This window comes from Pristiophorus japonicus, chromosome 1, assembly GCF_044704955.1.
Source record: "Pristiophorus japonicus isolate sPriJap1 chromosome 1, sPriJap1.hap1, whole genome shotgun sequence".
Lineage (NCBI taxonomy): Eukaryota > Metazoa > Chordata > Chondrichthyes > Pristiophoridae > Pristiophorus > Pristiophorus japonicus.
Window position 1 is genome coordinate 107,286,871 of NC_091977.1, and position 20,177 is coordinate 107,307,047.

At 43.6% G+C, this 20,177-nt stretch overlaps 1 protein-coding gene across 1 annotated transcript in view; it reads right to left on the reverse strand.

Moving 5' to 3' along the window:
* Positions 1-20,177, reverse strand: part of ntrk2a (neurotrophic tyrosine kinase, receptor, type 2a) — a 596,947-nt gene that overhangs the window by 31,265 nt on the left and 545,505 nt on the right. The window lies entirely within an intron of this gene.

Here is a 20,177-nt window from a genome sequence, read left to right on the forward strand (position 1 = left end):
TGGGGGGTGGTGGGGGAGGGGGTGATGGCCGAAACGCTGCTTGGACAGATATTGGAGAGGACGGTCCCAAGAACGTGCTCCGAGCCAGAAGCAAGATGTTGCTGCTGACTCTCATGTGTAGTTGGCAATGGGGGTGCGTCACCTTCGGGTGCAGTGCAACGATCCGGGTCCACTGGGAGCCCTCTGCCACCAGTGTTCCTGGCTACCAGCTCCAGGGCCTCCTCCATCCCTTCCATGTTACATCTTATTTGTTGGACAAAAACTCGGTGCCAACTACGTTCTTGGTGCTTAGTAAGCTTTTTGCTGCTGGTGAATCTCCGTCGTTCCTCCCACAGCAGTCAAACAAGCACACATCACAGCCATACATGCTTTCAGTGTCTCTGAGCTCCCTCTCTCTCTGTCTCCTTTTCTGCACCTGTCATGATGACCCTTGACCTCCTGAATCGCGGGAATCGAGTGTTGCCATGCCATTGCTAAGGACGGCCACACTTTATGGCAGAAGATCAAAAAAATTTAACGCTACCGCCCATTTGATATCGCTCGCGGTAATGCCCATTTTCAAAAATGGAAACTAGGTATTTTGAGAATGGGCGAGAAGCCGGCGATCAGAAAACCCTTTTTTAACACCCATGCCGGAAATAACGCCCATTTTTGGGTGATAAGCTCAAAGTGGAGGTTCTAGCCCTTTGACTTGCATTTTACCAGCTTTGGGCTGATTTTGATAAATGTTTTCGGAGTTTTACTTTTTTGTTTTTTTTGTATCCAGGGATCCTTGAGGTCTCTTAAATTCTAAACCAATGCAATCTTAATCTTGTTTAGAGATTATTTTTTCCTCTATAAATGTCATGTAAGAATTCAACTGGGTGAAAATAAGCCCAAATGTTTTCACAATACAAATAGTTTGCTTGTGCAAAACCCGAATCTAATCGACTGCTCCCACCCCGCAGAGCTTCCTTTACCTCGAAAGCAGCGACCGTGGTGGTCGGTTTGTATGATTGATTGCAAAACCAGCCAATCGCCTTTAAGGGCTCAGCGGAGCTGCCTGCAAAGTAGCCAAAGAGTGCGGTCAAGGGGTGGAATCTCATTATTATATGTTTGATACGTTACGTGATGCAAAGAGGCTTTTTAGGGAATGTGTAATATCCACAGAGTAAATGCTAGCACAGTGCAGCCTGTGGTCCTGGTGAAACAGACTCATTGGCTGTAAAGTGCTTTGAGACGTCCGGTAATCGTGAAAGACGCTATATGAATGTAAGTCTTTCTTTCTTTCTTTTTCCCAAAGCAATCCTCAGACTCCAAACACATCTTGTCCCTCTGAAAACCCAAGTGCCATGTTGATGGGCAATTTTATAAAGTGTATTAATTTATTAATCATTGTCTATTCCCCTCTCTCCCCCACTTTCTCTCACTCTCCTAGCTATCTCACTATCTCTAACTCTCTCACTCTCTGTAGCTCTCACTCTCTGCAACTCTCTCACTCTCCTTTCCATTCTTTTTTTCGCTCCTCTATGTTACATTTTTAGTCGTTTGCAATCTTTGTCGCTGCTATTTTCTTTCCTCTCACTCAGCCTCCCCTGGATTTTGTGTTTGTCTCCCCGGCATTGTCGGTGGTTTTGGGTGTTGGCTCCGTGAACAGCGGGAGGCAGGAGACGAATTCGGACAGGGATGTGTGTATGCACAGAGAGATCATAGCCAAACATGGGGCAAGCGGGAGATAATGGGTGAATAGTCTGTCGCTCGATCCAGTGCTTCTGTCCTCGGCGTCCTGTGCGCACCGTGTCAGCAACTTATCGGGCAGCGTTGAAGCCTATCGGACTATGTCGCTGAGGACTATAGTGAGTTGGATCCGATGCACTTAATAAGCCCAGTGACAACTATGAATAGAGATCATGGAGCACCTCTACTTTGTACACTGAGCAGCCCGGTGTGAGTGGGTGGCAGTGTTAACCCACTCATGCCAGGCAAGGCAAGGCTGAACTTTCCCAGCAACACTGTCCATCTATCTTTTGCAATAAGAAAGTATGTACCCCCGGGGGAATGTTCCAATTTCCGCGTGCAATGCTGAGCGTGCTGCCGCATACAGACCAATCAGACAGTGGTCAGTGAACTGCTGTGCTGTTCAACTCCTGCCCAACGTCATCGCTTCATTCCCCGAAAAAAACCCGCATGATTTCGCTGTTGAAGTGCAGGATTGTAATTTGTGTTACATTTTCATTAAATATCGCATGTCTTGCGATTAATTCGCGTGAGTTGGTATTACTGCAGTACACTATTTAAACAGTTAGATAACATTCAGTGAATCAGATTTAGGCTTTGTTTTTCAAGGGAGAGGAGTTGCTTTAACCCAAGATGACCCTAGCCAATTAAGCTCAGCCCCAGTGCAAACCACTCAATTTATTGACCTAGAGTCTACCAATTAAAAGTATGGCTCTGTAACAAAATGTACTGCCTTGTGTACGAGGGTCTTAGTGGATGGAGCATTTCATCCCGTCGACTATTGGGGGAATCTAAGAAATGAAGGTTGAAACTTATGCCTGTGTTGCGCTCTCTCTTGCTCATAAAGAAAACAAATTAGCAGCAGTGCTCAAAAGTAGAATTTAGCTAAATTTTAGAGCATCATTACTACTTTCACATTTGACAAAGTGAATTAATTTAAAGAACAAATTCTATAGAATCATATCATTAATTTCTTTATACCGATCTCAGTGGGAGGGGTATGACTTACTAATTAACTTTACCAGAATGAGTGATAGGTTCCTGGAGTGCTGTGAGATTGCTAGTGTGAGGGGACAAAGGAATATGTCACACTATCCTGCTGATCGATTGTCACAGTAAGCCAAGTCACTGGACTTTATTTAAAGGTTTACTGCTTACTAACTTGTCCAATCAGCCAAAGGCTGAGCCTTGAGTGTAAGTCTTGCAGAAGGAAAACATGAACTTCTTCCATAGAATATTACATAATAAAAGTGTAAATTTGTCAATCATAAAATTCTACAGGATCAAAACTAAAAAGATTATTTCATTATTAAAATTATATTATTTTAACTTTGATTTAAGTAATGAAGTTGCCTATTTCTATCCATTTTTCACTTTCAATTCCTATACATTGCAAACTCTGAACTAGTGCCATCTTCTGAGAATGTTATTTTCTTGTTTATGCCATGTTTTTAGTGCCAAATCAGAGCCACTGTACTTGTGAAGGTGTTTGGTCTTCAGTAGGGGTTTTCTTTTCATTTTGAGTTGTTTTTGTGCTTTATTTCTGTTTTGTAGAGCTTCCAATTTAATTATGCTTCTGTCCATTGTTGCTTTGTTAAGAAACTAATTACAAATTTCCCAAGAATTAAAAGTAAGTGGTAATAGATGATGAATTCTTCATTGATGAGAGAGAACAAACACAAATGGACCTAGAAACGGATTACAGATTTCACAAGAATGAAGTCATCTTGCTACTTTTTATCCGCCTGGGAATTTGGCCGCTGTGTTTATTCCTTTGGTCAATCCTTTTTCGTTTTCCAGTCATTCATAGACTTTCTTCAAGTAGTCCAGTGTCCCTCTCGGTTTTTATGTAAATAGCTAGCATAAGTTCAATTTGTGTTTAATGTTGTCATTTTGTTTTGCTTGATTGCCTACTTTCTTTCTTTAGGCATATCTGTAGTCTGTAGTCTACATCCACTGGTCATAATTGAGCATTTGAATACAATTCACTCTGATTCAATCCCTTTCCCTCTTTCCCTGCACCAACTTGCATTATGTTTTAAAGCTGTGTACATAAATTGCTTCAGTGCATGATTCTTTATGTCATTTGTGTTTTTGACTGATCGAGTACTTTATTGTACAACAACAACTTGTATTTATACAGCACCTTTAACATAGTAAAACATTCCAAGGTGCTTCACAGGAATGTTATAAGACAAAAATTTGATACCGAGCCACATATGAAGAAATTAGGGCAGGTGACAAAAAGCTTGGCTAAAGAGGTAGGTTTTAAGGAGTATCTTAAAGGAGGAAAGAGAGGTAGAAAGGCAGAGAGGTTTAGTGAGGGAGTTCCAGAGCTTAGGGCCCAGGCAGCTGAAGGCATAGTCACCGATGGTTGAATGATTATAATTAGGGATGCACAAGAGGGCAGAATTTGGGGAGCGCAGATATCTTAGGGCATTGTGGGGCTGAAGGAGATTACAGAGATAGGGAGGGGCGAGTCCGTGGAGGGATTTGAAAACAAGGATGAGAATTTTGAAATTGAGTTGTTGCTTAACCGGTAGCTAATGTAGGTCAGCAAGTTCAGGGGTGATAGGTGAATGGGACTTGGTGTGAATTGGGACACGAGCAGCCTGTTATGTAGGAATAAAGAGTCTGACTAGATACTGTGAGCTCAAAGTAAAGTGTGACCTTAGTCTTTTATTGCAGGTCTCCAGAGTGCCTCTCCAGCCTGTGAGGGCTCCTTAAGTACCAGTGCTCCCAAGGGATTGTGGGATCCCTTGGGACTCCAGTGGATGAACCCACTGGTATATACAGGTTTACACATATATAACACAGTCGATTTTGGATGACTTCAAGTTTACATAGGGTAGAATGTGGGAGACCAGCCAAGATGTCATTGAAATAGTCAAGTCTAGAGGTAACAAAGGCATGGATGAGGGTTTCAGCAGCAGATGAGCTGAGGCAGAGGCCGAGACGGGCAATGTTACGGAGGTGGAAAGAGGCAGTCTTCGTTATACTTCATATTTATTATCTGATTCTGTTTATGTGTCAGCTGTGGCTCAGTTATAGCACACTTGCTTCTGAGTCAGAAGGATGTGGGTTCATGTCCTGCTCCAGGGATTTGAGCACAAAAATCTGGGCTGACACTCCACTGCTATGCTGAGGGAGTGCTGCACTGTTGGAGGTGCCGTCTTGTGGATGAGATGTTAAACCGAGGCCCTGTCTGCCCCTTCAGGTGCACATAAAAGATCTTATGAAAGAAAGACTTGGATTTATAAAGCGCCTTTCACGACCACTGGATGTCTCAAAGCGCTTTACAACCAATGAAGCACTTTTGGAGTGTAATCACTGTTGTAATGTAGAAAACATGGCAGCCAATTTGTGCACAAGCAAACTCCCACAAACAGCAATGTGATAATGACCAGATAATCTGTTTTTGTTATGTTGATTGAGGGATAAATATTGGCTAGGACACCAGGGTTTGGAGCAGATAATTCGAATTAGGAGTTTCTTTTGGGGCCAGCACGGTAAGCACAGAAACCGGCATGGTTTTGAACTCTTTGACCCAAAAAATTTGTTGTTGCATTAACGGGGCATTCGTGCGGCGCTCGCGGGGCGCAACGCTCAGCACCGAGCTCAGCACATGAGTGCAGCGCTGATGACGTCAGCAGCAATGCAGGCATGCCACATCACACTGATACCTCACAATGTCCCACCCCTTCTTTTAAAGGGGAGGGCCGCTGCAAACTCTGCAGCCTCTTTATTGGCACCCACTGGGTCACCAGGGAGGGTGTCAGCCAGACTGGCGGCCTGACTCCCAAGAGGGTGGGGGAGGAGGTGCCAGGCTGCATGCTGGCGGCCCGGCCACACCAGCAGCCACCATTGTCAGGCCGAATGAAAAGTCGGCCAGCAGGAAAAAAAAATGGCAGCCGCCGCGCTACCTCCTGCCCTTTAAGGGCGGCCAGGACACCATAGCCACCACACTGAGAAAGTGTCGGTGGCATTGCTGCACACCGACCTCGCGTCCCACGGGGTAATTTCCCCCGAGGGGTGCAAAGCGGTTGCTGCGCACGGCGATGACGTCATCACCTTGCATGCACCACGGAGATGCACTAATCGTGGGGCACGGTGCAAACTACTTTTCGTCGGTGGAGCCCCGGGGGCAAATCCACGCGGGTCGATGTGGCAGCCGCACTTGCGCGTTAACTCATTAGTACACTGTTAGCACCGGCCAGCGGCGCTAACTGGCACTGCGCAAAGGGGTAGTTTCGGCCCCTTTAATTCTACCCAGCTCCCACATTCTTGGGCCTCAGAAGCACCTGCTATAGAATCAGCAGAGGTAAGTTTGGTGAGACAAAGTGCATCATGCTGATCACCAATCAAAGTGAGGCCTACTTGGGGGTCTAGGCCTAGATAATGGGCTGGACCCCAAAAGATATGGGCTAGAAATTGTTTTTTTGGTGAAAAACGGTGTCTTTTTCGCCAAAAATACCGCTTTCGCTTCGCTACTGCTACGAGGCATAAAATTCAAGCTTCAATTTGCGCAGCGGTAAAAATCCGCATTGCACGAGGATTCGTAGCGTAAACCACAAATTTTCTGCAACTTTACTCCGAGGCTGATACCGCTGCGAGAGAGGCTTTGAAAAAAAATCACAAAACATTCACAAGACACTGAACTATCGAATCGCTGAAAAAGAATTAAAAAATAAAAACTTTAACTTACTTTTTTGCAGGTATTCATACTTACCGCTGCTCAAAGGGCTGCAATGCAGCTTTTTAAACTGCCGTTTTTTTTCACGCTAAATATGGGTACGCGCTTAACCAAATTTTATGGCGAAAGCGATATTTTGAGTCTTGCACGGCCGTGGTCCGCTCCCCAGCGGGACTTAAAAACCACCGCCACAAGACGTCTCTGAATTTCCTGCCGACCAATTTTTGGCGAAAAATGGTGAAATATCGCCAAAAAAACGGTCGCAAGGTCAGCGAATTTTTAGTCCAATGACTCATTATTTCTTTTAATAAAATTTCAGTCCAGCCCCTTACAAAGGAGACCTTTGAGGGTAACTGGAAGTTGTTTCTATGGAGAAGGGGGGAGCAATCCACTCCCCAAGACAGTTACTGTTATGCTGGACTCTTAATCAGCAAACCAAATGAGCTTCTCATGGCACGGCTGTCTGCAACTGTCATTCTAATGAGGGGATTTCTCTTGAACCTGGAAATTTGAGGGGGGTTTGTGGTGGAGGTCCAGAGTGAGCATAGATGTTCAGTATATAAATGCAAGTTGTTTTTGTTATTGCAGAAAATCGCTTTAGTTCATTCCAATGCAATGGTCTGGTACATGTCTGTTATATATTAAAGATGGTATTGTGCCTGAAGGTGCAACTATGAATATCAACCACCCTCATATCTAAATGAACCTAGGTTATTTTTCAAAAGGGAAAACAAAGGCTGGAATTTTCTCCTAAAGAAATGGATGGGTTTGAAGTGTGGGGGCACTTAAATTGTTAGAAATGGGATTCCCGACCTGATTTCACCTCCAACCTGCACACCTCCAGTTTTAACAGAGGCAGAATGGGGGCGGGACGGGCGGGGTGACCAACCCACTCCCAGGGGCTATACGTCAATTTAAATATTGTAATGAAGCTCGCAGCCTCTTTTTTAACCTCCATTTTGTTTTTAACTGCATGTGGACGGGTTTCATACAATTTGTGAAACCCGGCTGGTAAACCAAGGCAGGGAATGCCTGATCCAGGATCAAAGTGGCTTTATACCTACCACCTCGATCCTGGGTCCCTGTCTAATCCACCCCGCGCGATCGGACTCCCTCACGAGGCCTCCGATCACCTTCCCAGGCCTACGATCACCACCATGAGACCTCCCCCAACCCCACCACGATGCTGAGGCTGGACACAATCTTCCAGTAGCCAGCCCCAATCCTCTCCCCCCCCTGCCAATCCCCGGTCCACCCCGTAAACCCCCCCCTCCCGATCCCCGACTCCCTGCCGATCCTCCAACCCCCTCCTGATCCCCGATCCCCCCGATCCCCAGCCGATCCCTGCGGTGACCCCCAACCATTCCGATCCCCGATACTGGCAGGTCGATCCCAGATTCCCCCCCGACCGATCCCGACCATGCTGACCCTGCGATCCCTCCCCCGGACTGACCCCTCACACCTGAAGCCTACCTGCCCGCAGTCAGCTAGTCTTTCAATCTGGCTGGCTGTGGGTGGGAATCCAAGGCCTGACATTCAAATCACGCCTTGCCATTAAAGTCAGCAGGGCCTGAGGGAAATCCGGCCTCCTGGGTTTCCTGTCTGCCTCGGAGGCCCCCCGCTCCCAACCTGCTTCCCTTGAGAAAATTCCGGTCAAACTATCCACAATGTAGTTGCCAGAAACTTAATTTTATGGCAAGTGGAATTTCAGACAAAGTACAGCGCTAATCTCCACGAGCATCAAATAAATTAATTGGTTAAATTATATAGAGTAATAGAATAGTTACAGCACAGAAGGCCATTTGGCCAGTCAAGCCTGTGCCGGCTTTCTGCAAGAGCACCCGAGCGAGTCCCACTCCCCCTTCCTTTCCCCATAGCCCTGCAAATTATTTTCTTTCAGGTACTTATCCAAATCCCTTTTGAAGACCGTGATTGCATCTGCCTTCACCACCCTTTCAGACAGTGCATTCCAGATTCCAACTACTCTCTGTGTAAAAAAGTTTTTTCTTAAGTCGCCTTTGGTTCTTTTGCCTTAAATCAATTAGTAATCAAATGCCATTACAGCTGTAGAGTTAAAGGTTACCTGATTTAAATTGTCAGGTAGAACTCCATGTATGTGTACCTCTGTTCCTTGTATTCAGAAGTTTGAATGTGAACATGACATTAAAGGGGCAAAGTTCAGGTTCAGAAGGGGCGTAAAATGGGCGGTAGAGGATTGACTGCCTATTATTCACCCGCTCAATTTTCCTTCCGTTGACATCAATGGAAAGGAAGTTCAGGTGGGGAGTATGACAAACAGCCAATCCATTCCTGCCTGCTTTACACCCTCACCCATGTTGAATTTCACCTCCTCGGGCTGTCACGTCCCCTAGTTAGCTCATGACTAAAGATTTGTATGGTTCAGGATATTGTTCTAGATATTATGGGCACCCATCACACACTTTTCTTTCTATAAAGACAGTTTTACTTTAATTAACTGATAAAATCTTGTAATATTTTTGCAACGTCGATGAAATTTATCCTGCTTTTTCAATAATCAGATGACACAAAGCAGTAAAGCAGTTTGGAACAATAGTAGTTCATAGAATTCTAGAATTACATTGATCGGACAAGTAAGTGTGTTAATTTCTGTGAATGTATTTGGATATGTGGGTGTGAACAGGAGTAGATCTATAGATTAGGATTGCACTGGACCAAGAGAAGCTTCAAGAAATGGAAAGGTTTAAAGAATGTCAGCTGTGGCTTTTGATGTACCCTATGGCGGATACAGATCCCAATTAAAATTCTGAGTTTTTCAAAAAACTGAGAAATCTTATTCTGAATTAACTACATTGCTGTTTCCAGCTCCGAACTGGCAGAAATCAAAATACAGCGTGCTTTTATAAATTTAGATTTGTTTTGCTTAAAACAAACTCTAGAATTGATGTCTAGGTACTTGCTAAGGCAAGGAAAATAAATCATGTTGCATCCATGCACTGTGCAGCATCCATGTCGTGTAAATCTGGCTGCTGATGCAAAGCAGTACACTACCCTGGTGTGGTACTGCATACTAATCTGAAAGACAGAAATTACTTTTCTCTGAATTGTCTGATATATCCCTCTTTCTAGCTGCTGAGGTTTGCTGCCATGGAAACAAACGCGTAAAACGCGCTATCAACACCTCCAGCGTATTCCACAAGTGAGTTTCAAAGAAAATGGTTGGTCACAGTCTGACAATGCTGCTGTTTCAAGATAAAACATCCAATAATGAAACAACAGGAAATGAATTTCTCTCTAATTAGGATTAACGATTCTACAAATGTCTCCACTTTGTTACTTTAGGTGAGGCAGGTTTCAAACTGACAGATTGTGCTCCTGTCTGCATGCACAATGGAGTAGTTTTCCTCCATTAGCAACCCGGCAGTGGGCGTTATGATAGGTTGTAGCTAAACAGAATTAGTTCAGGGGAAAAAATGCAGAGAAGGAAAAGGAAAAAAAACATTGAAATAAAAAATATAACTAAAATATTCAGAATAAATCATATTTTACAGTAATTACTGCGATGGTATATATTTTTTTTAATTTTTACATCTGCTCCAAAACGTTAATCCAGAACTACTCCTGTTAATGGAGAGCAACAAATAATCGTATAGCTTCCATGTGTCGGTTTCAAATGATAAACTGTTTTCTGTCACCAAAGCATAAGAGGGCTGTCAGCAATCCTTGGCGTTTGAGCACGAACTCTCTCGAGAAAGTATAGTGTTTCTAAATACAATACAAGTGCCAATAGCTGATACATTTTCAAAAAAATGAAAAATTAGTTATGTTGAAATTTTCAAGTGCTTTACCACCATTGGGACCATTTTTTGAAGAGAATGAAACCTCTTGTTGGATCAGTTTAACAACTCTGATTGATTTTTTTTTAAGTTCACAAAAATGTCACAAAATTAGTCCTTGGCTCAGAAAAGCTTAATTACATGTCAGTCTGTTCAGTCTGACCTGAGATAGAAGGGAACACATTATGATTCCATCATTACAGCACTGAATTTGATACATCATGGCTGAGATAACCAGGATTTATTGTGGTGTTACTATTAATGAATACACTTCCCATTCATAGCTGGTTTATATTAAACGAAACAATACTAAAAGGATGATACTAAATGCTGATCTGTGGGGAGTCAGCTCCATGGACCAATGGAATGATGGGAGCTGCAACCGGTCTGCCTGAGGCTGTCATCTCTCGGGTCAGCAACACATGCCAAATCTCTGTCATTTCCCCTCAGAGCACTATGCCAGTGGCACATATGAGATACCAGAAGGCTGCTTGGGCACAAGCTCCAGAGATGCAGCCAGCAGTGGCTCTTTCACATGAGAGCAGTGCCACCTCTGTCCCATAATCCTTTTGCAGTGCAAGAGCAGTCAATCACCTTTCAGGATATTGGGTCTTAATAGAGAAACTACAATTAAAAAAAGAAATGAAAGGGCAGGACCTCATTGTCATTTTTTTATTCCATTTCCCATCCAGCAGTCGCCCAAATTGACAGCTGGGGCAACCTCCATAGGAATGTCCAAGTCTGGGCCTTTTTGTTTGGCAATATTGTGCAAAGCCCAGCAGGCTACCACTAAGGGGGACACTAGCTGAGGCTTACTGCAGAGCCCTTTTCAATCTGTCTTCAAAAGTATCCCTTTATTATTGCAATGACTCTCTTGATGACCATCTGGTAGAGGAAGTGCCTCGTGTAGCACTTCTCTGCTGCTGTGTGGGCAACTCTTAATGGGTCATTATCCATGGGAGAAGAGGGTATATCTTGTCACCCACAAGCCATCCATTGACATGAATTTCTTCCTTGAATAGCTAAATTTTGAAGGCTGAGTATTCAGTGACTGGTAGCTCACCTTCTGACTACCAAAGCTTCGCCACCAACTACAAGACTCAAGTCAGGAATGACATGAAGTACTCACCACTTGCCTAGGTGAGAGCAGCCCCAACAAGACTCAAGAAGCTCAAAGCCAACCAGGACAGAGCAGGTCACTTGATGGGTGCCCATATCACGGGACTTAATATTCATCCTCCACCATCATCGCTCTGTGGCTGCAGTATGTACAATCTACAGGATGAACTGCAGAAACTCACCAAGGCAACTTTGCGGCCTCTACCACCAAGAAGGATAAGAGTAGCAATGATTTAGGGTTGCCTCGAAGCACCCTACCATCATAAACCATTTTGACTTGGGCATATATCATTATTCTTTCATCATTGCTGGGCCAATGTCCTGGAATTTCCTACACAATATTATTGTGGGAGCATTATTGCCACAATAACTGCAGCAACTCAAGGTGAAGGCGACCACCACCTCCTCAGGACTACTAGGGCAATGTGGGTCTTACCCACATTGCCCATATACTATAACAATTTATTTTAAAAAGGCTGAGTGACTCACAATTACAGTAAATTTCACACTGACAGGCAGGATCCTTTGCATGTTGTTACACACAATCTGTAAATTCAGAGAGTGAAAATCTTTTCTCTTCAGGAAACTGAGGGTGTTAACGGTGGGAAGTTGCAAAACAACATAGATGCTATCTATTGCAACCTGGACCTGGCAAAATTGGATCATAGAAACATAGAAAATAGATGCAGAAGCAGGCCATTCGAGTCTGCACCGCCATTCAATATGATCATGGCTGATCATGCAACCTCACTGCCCCATCCCTGCCTTCTCTCCATACCCCCTGATCCCTTTAGCTGTAAGGGCCACATCTAACTCCCTTTTGAATATATCTAACGAACTGGACTCAACAACTTTCTGTGGCAGAGAATTCCACAGGTTCACAATTCTCTGGATGAAAAAGTTTCCCCTCATCTCGGTCCTAAATGGCTTACCCCTTATCCTTAGACTGTGACCCCTGATTTTGGACTTCCCCAACATCGGGAACATTCTTCTTGCATCGAACCTGTCCAGTCCCATCAGAATTTTATATGTTTCTATGAGATGCCCTCTCATTCTTCTAAATTCCAGTGAGTATAAGCCTAGTCGATCCAGTCTTTCCTCATATGTCAGTCCTGTCATCCTGGGAATCAGTCTGGTGAACCTTCGCTGCACTCCCTCAATAGCAAGAATGTCCTTCCTCAGATTAGGAGACCAAAACTGTACATAATATTCAAGGTGTGGCCTCACCAAGGCCCTGTACAACTGCAGTAAGACCTCCCTGCTCCTATACTCAAATCCCCTCGCTACGAAGGCCAGCATGCCATTTGCTTTCTTTACTGCCTGCTGTACCTGCATGCCAACCTTCAATGACTGATGTACCATGACACCCAGGTCTCGTTGCACCTCCCGTTTTACTAATCCGTCACCATTCAGATAATAATCTGCCTTCCTTTTTGCCACCAAAATGGATAACCTCACATTGCTGATACCTTGCTATAATGCCAATGTTAGCAAAGTCCCCAGCTCTACTGTAAAGTTCATCAGCACCTGACAAATGCATGCTCGTACTGCACCAGTCAGTTACCGGTATGATTGTTCCTATTTGAACTGTCTGTAAATCTTTGCTATAATACAGTGACCAGAAATGTACATATTATTCCAGGTGTGGTTGTAGGAGTGATTTTCACAGATCCATTATCACCACCTGAAATTTCTGCTCTATTCCTCTGGCTATACATCCTGAGTCGATGCCCATATTTCCCACAACTCCATGTTTGAATCCCTCCAACCAGGTTTCCGCCCTGCCACAGTACTGAAATGGCCCACGTGACCATGTTAAATGATCCCTCCTCATCCTTTTTGACCTATCTGCAGCCTTTGACATGGTTGACCATGCCTCTCCTCCATTGTCCAGCTGGACTACCCTCAGCTGGTTCCATTTTTATCTATCCAACCATAGCCAGAGAATCACCTGCAATGGCTTCTCCTCCTGCTCCTGCACAATTATCTCTGGAGTGCCCCAAGGATCTATCCTTGGTCCTCTCCTATATCTCATCTACATGTTGCCCTTGTGACACTATCCTAAAGCACAACTTCAGGTTCCACATGTTCGCTGACGACACCCAGCTCTACTCCTGACCCCTTAGTTGTCTCTGATTTGTCAGACTGCTTGTCCGACATCTAATACTGATGAGCAGAAATTTCCTTCATATAAATACTGGGAAGACGGATTTTGTCTTCGGTCCCTGTCACAAACTCCATTCCCTAGCCACAGACTCCATCCCTCTCCCTAACTTCAGTCTGAGGATGAACCACACTGTTTGCAACCTTGGTGTCACATTTGACCCCAAGATGAGCTTCCAACCACATACTCCATCACCAAGACTGCCTACTTCCACCTTCATAACTTTGCCTGACTCTGCCACTGCCTCAGCTCACCTGCTGCTGAAACCCTCATCCATGCCTTTGATACCTCTAGACTTGACTAGTCCAATGTTCTCCTGACTGGCCTCCCATATTCCACCCTACATAAACTTGAGCTAATCCAAAACTCTGCTGTCTGTATGTGAACTCGCACCACGTCCCATTCATCCATCGTCCCTGTGCTCGGTGACCTATGGCTCCCTGTCCAGCAATGCCTCATTTTAAAATTCTCACCCTTGTTTTCAAATCCATCCATAGCTTCGCCCCTCACTATCGCTGTAACCTCCTCCAGCCCTACAACACTCTGAGATCTCTGCGTCCGCCAATTCTGTCCTGTTGCACATCCCCAATTTTAATCACTCCACCATTCATGGCTGTTCCTTCCGCTGCCTAGGCCCTAAACTCTGGAACTCCCTCCCTACATCTCTTTACCTCTCTACCTCGCTCTCCTCCTTTAAGACGCTCCTTAAAACCTAACTTTTTGACCAAAGTTTTGTCCATCAGTCCGAATATCTCCTTATGTGCCTTAGTGTCAAATTTTGTTTGATTTTGCTTTAATTCCCTGTCTCTAAATCATTTCTATATATTATAAACACAAGTGTTTTCTCGTTACATTGATTCAGCTCCATTCACAATCTGGGTGATGTGTAATGAGAAGGGACTAATTAGCAATCTTGTTGTGCGAGGCCCCTTGGGGAAGAGTGACCATAATATGGTAGAATTCTTTATTAAGATGGAGAGTGACACAGTTAATTCAGAAACTAGGGTTCTGAACTTAAATAAAGGTAACCTCGACGGTATGAGGCATGAATTGGCTAGAATGCACTGGCAAATGATACTTAAAGGGTTGCCAGTGGATAGGCAATAGCAAATATTTAAAGATCACATGGATGAATTTCAACAATTGTACATCCCTGTCTGGAGTAAAGGTAAAATGGGGAAGGTGGCTCAACTATGGCTAACAAGGGAAATTAAGGATAGTGTTAAATTCAAGGAAGAGGCATATAAATTGGCTAGAAAAAGCAGCAAACCTGAGGACTGGGAGAAATTTAGAATTCAGCAGAGGAGGACTAAGGGTTAATTAAGAGGGGGAAAATAGAGTACGAGAGGAAGCTTGCCGGGAACATAAAAATTGACTGCAAAAGCTTCTATAGATATGTGAAGAGAAAAAGATTAGTAAAGACAAATGTAGGTCCCTTGCAGTTGGATTCAGGTGAATTTATAATGGGGAACAAAGAAATGGCAGACCAATTGAACAAATACTTTGATTCTGTCTTCACGAAAGAAGACACAAATAACCTTCCGAATGTACTAGGGGACCAACGGTCTAGTGACAAGGAGGAACTGAAGGATATCCTTATTAGGCAGGAAATTGTGTTAGGGAAATTGATGGGATTGAAGGCGGATAAATCTCCGGGGCCTGATAGTCTGCATCCCAGAGTACTTAAGGAAGTGGCCCAAGAAATAGTGGATGCATTGGTGATCATTTTCCAACAGTCTATCGATTCCGTATCAGTTCCTATGGACTGGAGGGTAGTTAATGTAACACCACATTTTAAAAAAGGAGGGAGAGAGAAAACTGGTAGTTATAGACCGGTTAGCCTAACATCAGTAGTGGGGAAAATGTTGGAATCAATCATTAAGGATGAAATAGCAGCACATATGGAAAGCAGTGACAGGATCAGTCCAAGTCAGCATGGATTTATGAAAGGGAAATCATGCTTGACAAATCTTCTGGAATTTTTTCAGGATGTAACTAGCAGAGTGGACAAGGGAGAACCAGTGGATGTGGTGTATTTGCACTTTCAAAAGGCTTTTGACAAGGTCCAACACAAGAGATTGGTGTGCAAAATCAAAGCACTTGGTATTGGGGGTAATGTACTGACGTGAATAGAGAACTGGTTGGCAGACAGGAAGCAGAGAGTCGGGATAAACGGGTCCTTTTTAGAATGGCAGGCAGTGACTAGTGGAGTGCCACAGGGCTCAGTGCTGGGAGCTCTTTACAATATACATTAATGATTTAAATGAAGGAATTGAGTGTAATATCTCCAAGTTTGCAGATGACACTAAACTGGGTGGCGGTGTGAGCTGTGAGGAGGACGCTAAGGGGCTGTAGGGTGACTTGGACAGGTCAAGTGAATGGGCAAATGCATGGCAGATGCAGTATAATGTGGATAAATGTGAGGTTATCCACTTTGGGGGCAAAAACACGAAGGCAGAATATTATCTGAATGGCGGCAGATTAGGAAAAGGGGAGGTGCAACGAGATCTGGGTGTCATGGCTCATCAGCCATTAAAAGTTGGCATGCAGGTACAGCAGGCGGTGAAGAAGGCATATGGTATGTTGGCCTTCATAGCTGGGGGATTTGAGTATAGGAGCAGGGAGGTCTTATTGCAATTCTACAGGGCCTTGGTGAGACCTCACCTGGAATATTGTGTTCAGTTTTCGTCTCCTAATCTGAGGAAGGACGTTCTTGCTATTGATGGAGTGCAGCAAAGGTTCACCAGACTGATTCCAGGGATGGCTGGACTGTCATATGAGGAGAGACTGGATCAACTGGGCCTTTATACACTGGAGTTTAGAAGGATGAGAGGGGATCTTATAGAAACATATAAAATTCTGACGGGACTGGACAGGTTAGATGCAGGAAGAATTTTCCCGATGTTAGGGAAGTCCAGAACCAGGGGACATAGTCTTAGGATAAGGGGTAGGCCATTTAGGACTGAGATGAGGAGAAACTTCTTCACTCAGAGAGTTGTTAACCTGTGGAATTCCCTGCCGCAGAGAGTTGTTGATGCCAGTTAATTGGATATATTCAAGAGGGAGTTAGATATGGCCCTTATGGCTAAAGGGATCAAGGGGTATGGAGAGAAAGCAGGAAAGGGGTACTGAGGTGAATGATCAGCCATGATTTTATTGAATGCTGGTGCATGCTCGAAGGGCCGAATGGCCTACTCCTGCACCTATTTTCTATGTTTCTATGTTTCTATCCTTTTGCATCTAAAACATCCTCATAAGAACCTAACCAGTAACTTCTATGATAAAACTGACCACAGGGAATATAGGAACTACAGAACGCATTGCTTTCTTGATTAAGATCTTATGTAATTGATGAGCAAATCAAAACAATGAGCTAGTATTTAAAAAAAGTTTCAAGTGCTATATTAAAAACATCTGTAATTCAGTAATTGTCTTGGAATGAAACTGCTGTCTGAACAAATAAATGATAGATCTGCTTCAGATATTTAATTAGAGACTCAGCTGATTTCTGAAGGCGGTGATGAGGAGGATGTGTATTAATGGACAACATAACATCACTTTATTTCATAAACACATGATGGAAGCTCTTATGCATTAATAAAATTTGCTATTCATTTAAGCAGTGGATCTTAATCACATGCTTGACTGAAAAGTCATTTACTCCTTTCTCCCTCTGCATTATTTCATTATTACAGCTCTCATACCAGTTCCACTTTCGACTGCTACGACACCAATGGCTTGCCAGGACAAATTTTTCCATCTCCCTTTCTTTGGTGGATACCCAAAATCATCATCATCATCATCAAAATACACCCATAATGGTGTAGGCAACTGCTGCTACCATATAAATGTGGTGACTTCCTCCAACCCTGGATGGGGTCAAAAGCAGACGTCACCAGCGGCCACTTCACCACAATCCCGCTTACAAAGCAAGGCCAATGATGTTTATCCCCACTCCTTCTACACTGACCAGATATGAAACATACCTTCCGCACTGGTGGGATATACGGCGTCTACACTGATCAGATCAGAGGGCGACTGGTCTGCTTATTATATAAACAATATATGTGTAGATAAATTCATCTAGATTGAAAGTTCCTCAGTGAATTATTTATAGCAGATTGGTGACATGTTTGGATGGAATTCCTGTTTGCTATTAATTTAAGTAGTTCATGTTAATGATACTGTCAAAACAGAAAAGAGAAGAATTTCACCTGATAGCACATAGATAAACTTCTACCCTGATTAGTGAATGTCATTTTTAACATCTGCTCCTAGGGCTCCATCATCCCATCTACTTTCAGTTATTTGCTGTGCTGTATGACAGTACCTACAGTGAATAAAAGATTTGTACTTATTCTGGCATTGAAGGCTAAGTTGGAGACAGAGCCTTAAACAGTATTGCAGATAAATGAAGCAACAGACTCCCTGCACCACTGCCACTAAAGTAATACAGTGCTATGTGGGCATGTTAAAGTTAATTAAAGATTCATGATTCCACAGCAGTGCACTGATTTTAGATATTGTGGGGATGAATTTTCATGTTAAGCTGTTTTTGCATGGTCTCCGTGACTCTTCCACCAAAGCAGACGAGCAAGAGAATGCCCATGAAAAAGTGCTAGGGTTATAAAACACTGCCACTTTATAGCTGCACTTCTTAATAAAAAAAAGCTTTCTAAATGCAGAGGCCCTGGGGAGGAAGAGGCACAGAGGCAGTGCAAGTGGGGCAAGTCAGCTGGAATTTGGGATGGGATCAGGTCACGCCAGGTCTCTGTCTCTTTTGGGTAACCATTACAAAATTCCATTGGAAGTGGTTATAGGTGCTTACTTTGTCTGCCCCGCTCCATGCAGATGTCAGTGGTAGAGGCAGAACTGGTGTGTTAAAAATCCCACCAGTTCTGCCTCACATGCCATCAACATGATGTACACCAGCATGATGAGATCCCAATGAAAATGGGATTCAGAACTTCAGGAAATACCAGTCTCCTATTGGCAACAAAGGATTTCTTTCACATTTATATTTTACAGGCCTACTTCAACTGGAAAGGTCAGTCAGGTGTCACAACGCTAAGGTACCACTGTAAAGTTAATGGCCCCCTCACCCTAGAATATACGGCACCTGATCCAGGGATTCGGGAAAAGGTCAGGGCCACAGAAGCCTGGTGCCTGGAACCCGTGCTCTGCCATACTTCCAGAGTGGAGTGTGGTCAAGGAACTTTAGGCCATCTAGAGATTTTAACAATCGAGGTTTGTGAGTATATTTTCCACCTTATGGGCCCTACAGAATATTGCTGCCATGTCCAAGTGCCTGAGTGGCATCCTACTGTATTCTTAAGGCCAAACTCTAACATTTGAGCACTAGCTGGAAGGTTAATACTTAGTGAGATCTATTTGTGTGTAGCTTACAGAGACATTCAAAACTACAAGGCCCTTATCCTTCAGATCTGAATTATACTGTAATCAGAACACACAACTAGGCTTCTTCTACATCCAGATTTGGTCTGGGTTGGCTCATTTATAAATATATGGTTCTGTTCAAAAGGGAATTAGTTATAGGGAAAAGAAAATAAGAATTTGCTGGTAACAGGGGGTGCGGTGTAATTTTATGCCTGTATTTTCTGGCAGGAAATCAAGTTTGTGATATGTGCTCCTAGCAGTGGAGACTCACAGCCGGGAGCACGGAATCTAAAAATGACTCTCTACGGGTTCTCCAATTACATAGAATTACATAGGATATACAGCACAGAAACAGGCCATTTGGCTCAACCAGCCCATGCCGGCGTTTATGTTGCACACGAGCCTCCTCCCATCTTTCCTTATCTAACTCTATCAGCATAAGCCTTTATTCCCTTCTCCCTCATGTGCTTATCTAGCCTCCCCTTAAATGCATTTATACTATTTGCTTCAACCATTCCCTGTGGTAGCGAGTTCCACATTCTCACCACTCTCTGGTAAATAAGTTTCTTCTGAATTCCCTGTTTGATTTCTTGCTGACTGTCTTATATTGATGGCCTGTAGATATGCTCTTCCCCACAAGTGGAAACATTCTCTTTGTATCCACTCTATCAAAACCTTTCATAATTTTAAAGACTTCTATTAAGTCACCCTTCAGCATTCTCTTTTCAAAAGCAAATAAACCTAGCATGTTCATCCAAAGTGCTTGTCTGAATGGAGTATTAGCGTAAGAATGATCTGACCTTTGAAGTAGTTTACAAAGAGTCTTCTTGGTGATGAGAGGTTTCTATAGCATAGTTGTATACTGGCCTGGTCTGTATTAGTCAGTCTTCACTATTGACCAATCTTATTGTGGATCTTGCCATTCACATACACGATGTGGGCATGCCTACTTCTAGTTAATGACTGTGTTATGATGAGGGGTTCATTCCCCAATGTTAACCTGTCTTTCTTCTTTTCTGGTGCTGCATTTATCTGGCATTTTCATTTTTTTTAAATTTCTGTTTAATGATTGTTGTATTCTAATCACATTTGTTAGTTAAAACGAACAATACTGAATCCTGTTCTGAATGTGATGTCACACAACCAGAAAAGTACAGGAGAATAGGGCTCAGAATGAGGAATCCTTCAGAGTCAAGTCTGGTGGACAGCTGTGAAGTAATAGGGACAGAATATCCATATAACGTTTTGATTCAGGATGGGAGGTTCCACCATT